Source organism: Sciurus vulgaris (genome assembly GCF_902686455.1).
Source record: "Sciurus vulgaris genome assembly, chromosome: 4".
Classification (NCBI taxonomy): domain Eukaryota; kingdom Metazoa; phylum Chordata; class Mammalia; order Rodentia; family Sciuridae; genus Sciurus; species Sciurus vulgaris.
In genome coordinates, this window is record NC_136464.1 from 117,587,393 (window position 1) to 117,596,295 (window position 8,903).

An 8,903-nucleotide genomic window follows, 5' to 3' on the forward strand; every position below is an offset into this window, starting at 1 on the left:
GCATTTCTCTAATTGCTAGATGTTGAATAATTTTTCATGTATTTGTTGACCATTTGTATTCTTTTGTAAAGTGCCTATTCTATTCTTTTGCCCATTTATTGATTGGATTATTTGTTTTGTTTTGTTTTTGTTAAGTTTTTTGAGTTCTTCATGTATCCTGGAGAGTAATGCTCTATTTGAGGTGTAGGTGGCCAAGATTTGTCCCATTCTATACACTCTTTCTTCACATTCTTGATTGTTTCCTTTGCTGTGAAGAAACTTTTTAGTTTGATACCATCCCATTTATTGATACTTGATTTTACATCTTGTACTTTAGGAGTCTTGTTCAGAAATTTGGTTCCTAAGCCAACATACTACAGAGCTCTAGTAACAAAAACAGCATGGTGTTGGCACCAAAACAGACATGGAGACCACTGGAACAGAACAGAAGGCACAGGGACAAACCCACATTAGTACAGTTACCTCATACTAGACAAAGATGTCAAAAACATACACTGAAGAAAAGATAGCTTCTTCAGCAAATGATGCTGGGGAAAATTGAAAATCCTTATGTAACAGAATGAAATTTAACTCCTATATTTCACCCTGCACAAAATCAACTCAAAGTGGATCAAGGACCTCGGCATTAGACCAGAGACCTGCACCTAGTAGAAGAAAATGTAGGCCCAACACTCCACCATATCAGCTTAGTGTGTGTGTGTGTGTGTGTGTGTGTGTGTGTGTGTGTGTGTGTGTGTTTTCTTTTATATCAGTTAAGGTGCTGGTAGGAAACAAAGCTCAGTCCTTGAGGTTTCCAATAAACAGACTGTCGTAAAGGGAAGCACTGCCACACTGAAAGTTGAATGCACGAGGGAAAGGAAAGACATTTCCTCTTAGAGTTTCCTGTGCCATGTGACTTGTGGTGGGTGGAGCCCCCAGAGCAGGAGCTATGTGTGTGGAAGAACACAGCTATTGCCAAAGACAAGGCACCAAAGAATCGGAAGAGGGAGGGTGAAGAAATGCTTTGACATTCCTTTTTTTCTTCCACATCTCCTTTGGATCTTTTCATTGACTAACCTCAAGGAAAAACCAGACAGAATTTTCAGGCACAGAGCAGGGAACAGAAAGAATGACTCTGTCGGCAGACAGCAAAATTCAGAACAACCATTGAATCAATCTGCATATTTTTAAAATTGACAACACTGCTTTTTCTTTTTTTTTTTTACATTCTAGGAAGCTCCAAGTACCAGATGGCAAATTACTCTTTTGCTTTTGGTTAGGAGCAGATCTCCTGGAACTTGGGCACTGAAATGATGGGGTAATCCAGTAACATTTACTGTAATATCTTTTTATCTTTTAAAGACTCATGTTTTTCCCCAGGATTGAATCATGGCTCCAGTATTTATTAGATTGACCAACTTGCTTTACTTCTATAAAAGATTTTCCCACTTAACAAATGGTAAAAACTCATAAAATTATCAGGAAAAAAATAAAATAACTTATGTTTAGCAATCATCACAGTGATTAGCTAATTATAAGTATTTTGTAAATGTTAGCTCTAATTATTAGAAGTTATAAATTTGGCTATTTTAACTATGTAGCTTTGGACTATAGTCATAATCTCTACATAATAAATTGTGAAAATTAAATGAATAAATAAATGTAAAGCACTTAGAAAAAAATTCAAAAGCTATTATTGTTGTTGTAATTATTATTAAAAGTCATGCTTTGAGAGCATAGTCACTGAAATTTTTTAAAGCTCATAATACATTGCTGTGTTTTTTAAAGTAAGAAAACATGTACAGTATGGTCCAATTTTTACAAAAACTTTATGTACCATGGTGCCCAGAGAAGAACTTTATTTTAGTAAAACAACTACATCATAGGGTTGCTAACTGTTAATACTAGAAACACCACACTACCATGAAGCATGACTCTGTTTTGAAAGGACACTAGAATGGCCTTTTAATTTATTCATTATAGAAAATGACCCTCTTCATTGACTAGTCCACAGATCTTGAGAGGGTACCCTTGGGGGATTCTCTGCTATAGACTGCGGTTACTGACTTTAGGAGCAATGATGTCTGATGCTCATTTAATTATCCACTTTGGCATCATAATTCTCTTATGATATAAAATCCGTCTTAAGCCTCAGGCTGTTTAAAGAGGCGTTCTATTTTTTGAGGGAGGTTGTTGACAAAAGTTGGTATTTAATCAAAATTGGTGATGAAAAACTTGTGACTATGAGAACTATGAAGAACTGTACAATTACAAAAGAAAGAAATTTCTAAACTTGAAAAACTTCAGTCCTTTGCTTGCTTCAAGCATTTATGTTGAATGCCTGAATGCAAACTTTAAGTCGGAAAAAAACTGAGGATTTAATGTAAATAATTTACCATCATTTTGATGTGATATATAAAGATTTTACAAAGATTGACAGGCAGACAATAACAAAAGAACATCTAGATTAAATGTCAGCATTCTGAAATGCTGAAGACAGTGATTTAATTTTCCAGAACAAAATGAAGTTGGTGGAAAAAAAAGTCTTAAAATATGATGCAAATGAATGTTTTATGCTACAAACTATGTTCATCAATTGCATTCTAAACTACAGCATATTTTTTTCTGTCTTCACTGTAAGCACTCTGCTTCAGACAATCATGGCCACAAGGACCTTCTAAAACCCTTCAATGGTTTCAGTTTACACTTGGAATGAGAACTTCATGCCCTAATGTTTAAAGGAGCAGACTTGTCCTGCATAACTCAAACACTGATCTAAATTTCTTCTACTCAGTGACAGGACACCAACTACCCTTCAATAGGAGACATTCCTCCCTACATTGGGAACTTAACACATCTTCCTTCAATCTGGAATACTTTCCCTCAGGATCCCTACATTGCTGGCTTTTTTTTTTTTTTTTTTTAATTCTGTTCTCAGTTCAAAAGTCAACTTCTCAGAACAGCTTTCCTAGATCATCATTTCTGAAGTCCTTTAGAAATATTTTTTTCCGAAGTTCATATCATCATATGAAATTATATCTTTTTAAAAATTTTTCTGTCTTGCTGAGTGAGAAGCCTCACTGGAGGTGTAAGATAGACAGCTCAGAATCTCTATTGAGATGCAGAGATAACTAAAACTTGGACAGGCTGACCAGCTGGCCAGAGACATTCACTATCATCTTCCATTCCTGTACCCTTCACCCTTCCTACCACTGGGAGTTCACATTTGATGGAACACAGACTTAAGTACTGTCTTTTCTATGGATATTGCCCTAGCCAAAAATTAGCAAACAAAAATATCAACAGCAATCTGTGATGCTCAGGATTCTCCTTACAGAGTTCATCACATCAGCTCCTCCTCACACACACACACACACACACACACACACACACACAAAATCCATAGGAAAAAGTACACTGAGTATATTGCAATATGGCAAATATACCTAAAAGATAAGAGAAGATACACATGTTTACATACATGTGTGTATAAAAAATACCATAAATTAGAACTGAAAAAACAAGTTATTTAATACAAGAAACCATATTGCACTATTAAAAAATGGAATAGAAAAATTACACAATGCAATGAGTAGAATAAAGAGTAGGAGGGATCCATAGGTAGAAAAAATTATCCAGAGCTGGAAGAGTAGATTGAAATACATGCTCTGCTAACAACAGGAGAGGGGAAAAAAGGTAAAAAAAAAAAAAAAAAAAAGTAAAACGGGACATGCAAGATAAAAATTGAATTACCAAATCTAGAAAATAGGTGTCCCAGAGGAAAGGAAAAGAGTAGATAGAATTAAAAATTCCAAGAAATTCCCAGATTCAAGATGAAAGACAGAAGACCTCAGACTGAAAATGCTTGTAGAGTTCAAAAAAAAGAAAGTCCACACCTAGATACAATATAGGGACATTTAAAACATATCAAAGAGAAAATTTAAGTTTCAAAGAGAAAGAGTAGATTATCTGAAAAGATCAATAATCACACTGACATCAGACATTTCAACTCCTACACTAGATTTAAGAGGCAGTGGACCATGATTTTAGAGTCAACTAATTTCAAAACTAGAACTTGAAATACAATTATTTAAATGAAGAACATTAGAATCTGGACAAACATCTGCAAAAAATGTGTCACACATTGATCCACTTTTACAATGCTTAAAAAATGCAAGGATAGTTCAACATCAAAGTTTTGTCATATAATATGCCAAAATAACAATCAAAGGAACAATGCATACTTAGGACAATGGTTTGCAGAAAACGCATATGATAAAATTCAAAGCCCATTTATAATTTTTTAGAAACAGAAAATTTGGAATAAAATGAAATATCTCTAATTTAGTGATGTTATATTTTTTAAAAATCTACTGCAAATATTATTTTTAACAGAAATATTAGACAAGAATATCTCTATCAGCAGTACGATTTAACAAAATTTAACAAGGTATTAGAGATTCACTAATATGAAAAGAAAATAAATAAGTTTATGTAAGGAATGGCATAAACTGGTGAAACTATCATTTTTGATGAAAACATGTGTATATCTTATGTACATACTTATACATATTGTATATATATGCACATACATATATATAGTTAAGAAACTATTAGAAATAAAAAGTGCTCAGCAAAGTAACTGAACACAAGATCAACTAACAAAAATGAATAGTATTTATCTATACTGGAAAGAACAAACTAGAAAATAGGTTTAAAAATACATCATTTGTAAACAAAACAAAAACTGTAAGATGTCAACTAACCCACTCAATAAAAATGCACAGGATCAGGTAAATTAGCATACTGATAAATTACATATATGCATGCTCCATGATCCAGCAATCCTGTTAACTAAGGAATTTATCCTAAATATATTCTTAGACACAACAATCTCTTATAGATGTTTATTACAGCATCATCTTGTGTTGACAGGAAGTTGGAGTCCATTAAAGCATCCTTTCATGCAGATTAGATGTGACCAGTAGAATACAAAGTCACTCTGAGGTACACACAGCAACATGAAGAGCTCTTTAAAGCATCAGGCTGAGTGAGAAAATGAGAAACCGAATGAGATCTTGACTACAATGTCATCTGAGCAAACTTAAATGTCACGCACACAAATAACAATCTGTATTTTACAAAACACAAAAAATAGAAAGCTATACACCAACATGTTAGAATGATGGTTTGTTGTGTTTAGAGATGGGAAAGGGATGAGTATGAGGAAGGGGATCGAAAGGAAAAAAATAAAACTGTAAATAAAACAATAACCAGAAAAGAGCACAGCACAGAAAAATAAATGTAGAGCGCTATAAACCCAGGACCATAACTAAACCAATCTCCCTTATTTTATATACAGAGAATTAAAGAAGATAACCTTTTTCTATCTCCTTAAACAGCTGTGTTCAGAGCCCCTGTAGCAATAGCAGCAAAGGGAGGTGAAATGGTTAAGGCTGGGCTGCACTGTGAACAGATCCACAAGATAAATGAGGTGAGGAGACAGCACCATTGGTTCTATGCGGTGTCCATCTTTCTTGCAGCTCAGCAAACAAGACAGCAACACATTGATTTACAGTAAAAGGGCCTATCTTTGCAACCAGAAGGGTTGGAAACTTTATTTTTTTCCGATGAGAGCAAATCACTCTTTTAAGAAAGTCACTGAGCATCTAAAGAGAGGCTTTGAAAAATAAGTTGATGAAATAGATGGTTCTTCATGTGTCTCCTCAAAGAGCATCATAATTTTCAACTTTATAATAGCCATTTTCTCCTACCTTGCTGGTCCTAGTGCAACTCAGGTGAAAACAGACTTAACTGTGGACAATCCTGAAATGGAGAGAGCTAAGTGGAATCTATGTTCCCGGTCTTCATGTTCTTAAGGCATAATGAATAATACATAGCATCATTATTATGTCCTAGAAAAGATAGGGGTGGCACCTGCCCATGGTGAGATAAATGGAGGGGCTTTAGCCTGAATCCCAGAGGTGCCTAGAAGTTTAGGAAATGAAGGATGTTATTTCCTGCAAATTTTGTTTACTAACAAAATGCCAACTTAGGATTCACATATCACAATGGCCACTATGCCACTTGAACTTCAAAAGGAAATATCCTCTCTGTCTGGGGTTTCTTTAACTGCTTTTAGCTTGTGTGTTTTGGCTGTCTGTCTGAATTTTATTCTATTCCTAATATCTATCTGGGGAAAAAATGATTCACTTTTAGCTTCTTCAGCAATAGCCCAATTTTTAAGCTCAGTGGGGAAAAAAGAAAGCATGAGAGACTTTGGGCAAAGTTTCCAAAGTTACTGCTTTGGAAATCTGAAATGTCATTATTGAGCTTACTGATAAAACATTCTATTTATTCCATTTAGAAAAAAATGAATATTTTCTTATTTATCTAAGAACCTGCTGGAAATGGAGAGCATAACTTTAAGGAATACAAAATGTGCCAAAAATGTAGCCTCTAAGGCATAGATTCAATGTACTAGGGATAATAAAAATGCAGCTATTTGACTTTTTTTTTAATCCCCAATATTTATATTGTTTAACCCAGCTCACAGTCATTGAGGATGTAATTTTTGTAGGTAGTTTGTATGATACAAAATATCACACAGATATTGTGACATAAACATGCCCCTACTCTTGCCCTCAAGGAACATAAATATCAAAAAGTATAGAATAAAACATATACATAACAAATTACAGTGAAATATATAAGGTTAAAAAAAAAGAGTACAGTAGAAATCGAGAGTAAGTAATATGGGTAGAATAGAAGAAGGAGAAATTTACTTCTGATTGGGAATCTGGAAATGGTCTACAGAGAAAGTGATATCTGACCAGGGCATTTAGAGATATACAGAATGTCCATAGATTGACAGGGGAGTTCAGTTGCTCCAGGCAGCAACCCCAACATGGGCAGGCTAAGGAGTAGAACCCTCTTTTGCAAAAATGTGGAACAAGTGGATGTCTTAGGCTGGGGTGTGGAAGGTTTGGTTTTGATGCAAAGGAGCCTGGGTCTACTTTGTGTGCATTGCTCACGTTTCCACACCTATCTGAGCAGGGTAGGGACAACATGTGTGTGACTATTGCTTGCACTGAAGTGTGAAGGATGGATTTGGAAGAGGAGAATGGATCTATGGGAACCAGCTAGAAACTTCAAAGAATTCCAAGAGAAGAGTAGGCGTAATGGAAAGGAAGAAGTGCCTCCAAGGTCATTGTGGACACATTGTTCGAAAGGTTTATGTTAAAGAATATATTAGTGTGCTGTTGTTGTTAAATTTACACAATTTTGCCTTCCTTAGGCAGAGGCAGACATTTGACTTAGGAATAATTAGACTTGTAGTAGTAAAAGTGAAGAGAGTAATGAAAAGGTAATGTTGAGACCTTAACCATTAGAAGAGAATTTTGAAGACGTTCTTAGGGTAGCCTTGTTATACCAAGACTATTTCGTATGAAAGATAAAGAGAATTAAATCTAGAAAGGCTAATTGCATGTGTAAGAGATTGTTATGAACTAGTAGGAAGCACTTTAATCAGGAAGATTAAATAGTTTTCATTGGAAACTTTAAGTACTTCCAGTAACCCCACCACCTCTGTCACCAGAATCAGTAAATTAGGAGTTCAAAAGTGTTATTACAAATCTATAGTAAATAAAGTTACGTCTTCATTGCAGTCCCCTACATAATCCACAGCATTTACTAACAAATCACATGGGTTGGGAGTAAAGGGAATGAACCAGAAGAATAAAAGTAGCAAAAGCAGTCTTTTTTTTTTTTTTTTTTTTTTTTTTTTTTGTCACCAGGGATTGAATCCAGGGATACTTAACCACTGAGCCACATTCCCAGCCCTTTCCTGTATTTTATTTAGAGAAACGTTCTTGCTGAGTTGCTTAGGGCCTCAATGAGTTGCTGAGGATGACTTTGAACTCACAATCCTCCTGACTCAGCATCCAGAACTGCTGGGATTTCAGGTGTGTGCCACCATGCCCAGCCAAGCAGCCATATTTTTGAACATGGGTAAGAGGGGACCTAACAATACAAATGGTCAAATGGGGGAACAAGTTGGAGAAATGAGAATGGCAGGACATGTCCAAAGCTGTTAACTCTAAAAGACCTACCTAGCATCCATGTGGTCCAGCAGGAGGTTGGAACATGGAGTCCTGGTGGGGGTCTCCACTGGGCAGTCATAGTATCAAATTGATCACTGAAGCCTCCTGGAATAAAGTACAATGAAAGAGAAAACAAAGATGGGAAGATATCATGAAAATAAACCTTTAGGGGTGTAGACATGGGGGGAGGTCGAGAATCTGAGAAGGACTGAGAGGAATCAGTCAAGGAGGGAGGATCCAATCAGGAGCACAAGGGTGACGTGAAAGGCACCAAAGGAAGAGAGCCGTGAGTTCGAGGACGTGGCCAACTCATTCCAATGCTGTGGGAAAGGTAAACGTGAGGACTAGAAAAGCCCATGGCACGTGGCCACTAATAGGTTACAGGTGGTATTATTTGATATTCTTTAAACCTCAACAGGCACAGAAGCTGTCAGAGTTGTTCTCTAAATGACACCACCACATGGGCATTTAAAAATGCTTTATCTAAACAGCTTTGCCCTCTGCTTCCCTATCTGAGGGATAAAATATAATTCAGGTTTAGTTATTCAGTGAACTTACAAACATGTTAGGAAATTGAATTAACACTTTCAAATGTGTATCTTTACTGACCAATATTAGGGTCTTGAGACCTGTCCTAGTTAACGAAGCTTCCCAAGTGCTTAATTAATGGACAACAAATAGTATTTGCAACAGGACATTTCCTGTGCCATAAGCTCCTCTCTGGCTATAAGTTTTCTACGAACGTATCAATTAGCGACCTGCCGTCACAAAATGGATTTCTCTTTCCAGCTTTCACCAAATGACCCCTAAATTTACAATTGC

General features: G+C 35.8%; 1 long non-coding RNA gene across 1 annotated transcript in view; it reads right to left on the bottom strand.

The window, feature by feature from the left end:
- LOC306659164 overlaps positions 1 to 8,555 on the bottom strand; it is a 46,887-nt gene extending 38,332 nt beyond the window's left edge. The window contains exon 1 of the long non-coding RNA XR_013763229.1: positions 8,091 to 8,555. This is a non-coding gene — a long non-coding RNA (uncharacterized lncRNA). The remainder of the gene's footprint in view (positions 1 to 8,090) is intronic.
- Between the last annotated feature and the right edge of the window lie 348 nt (positions 8,556 to 8,903).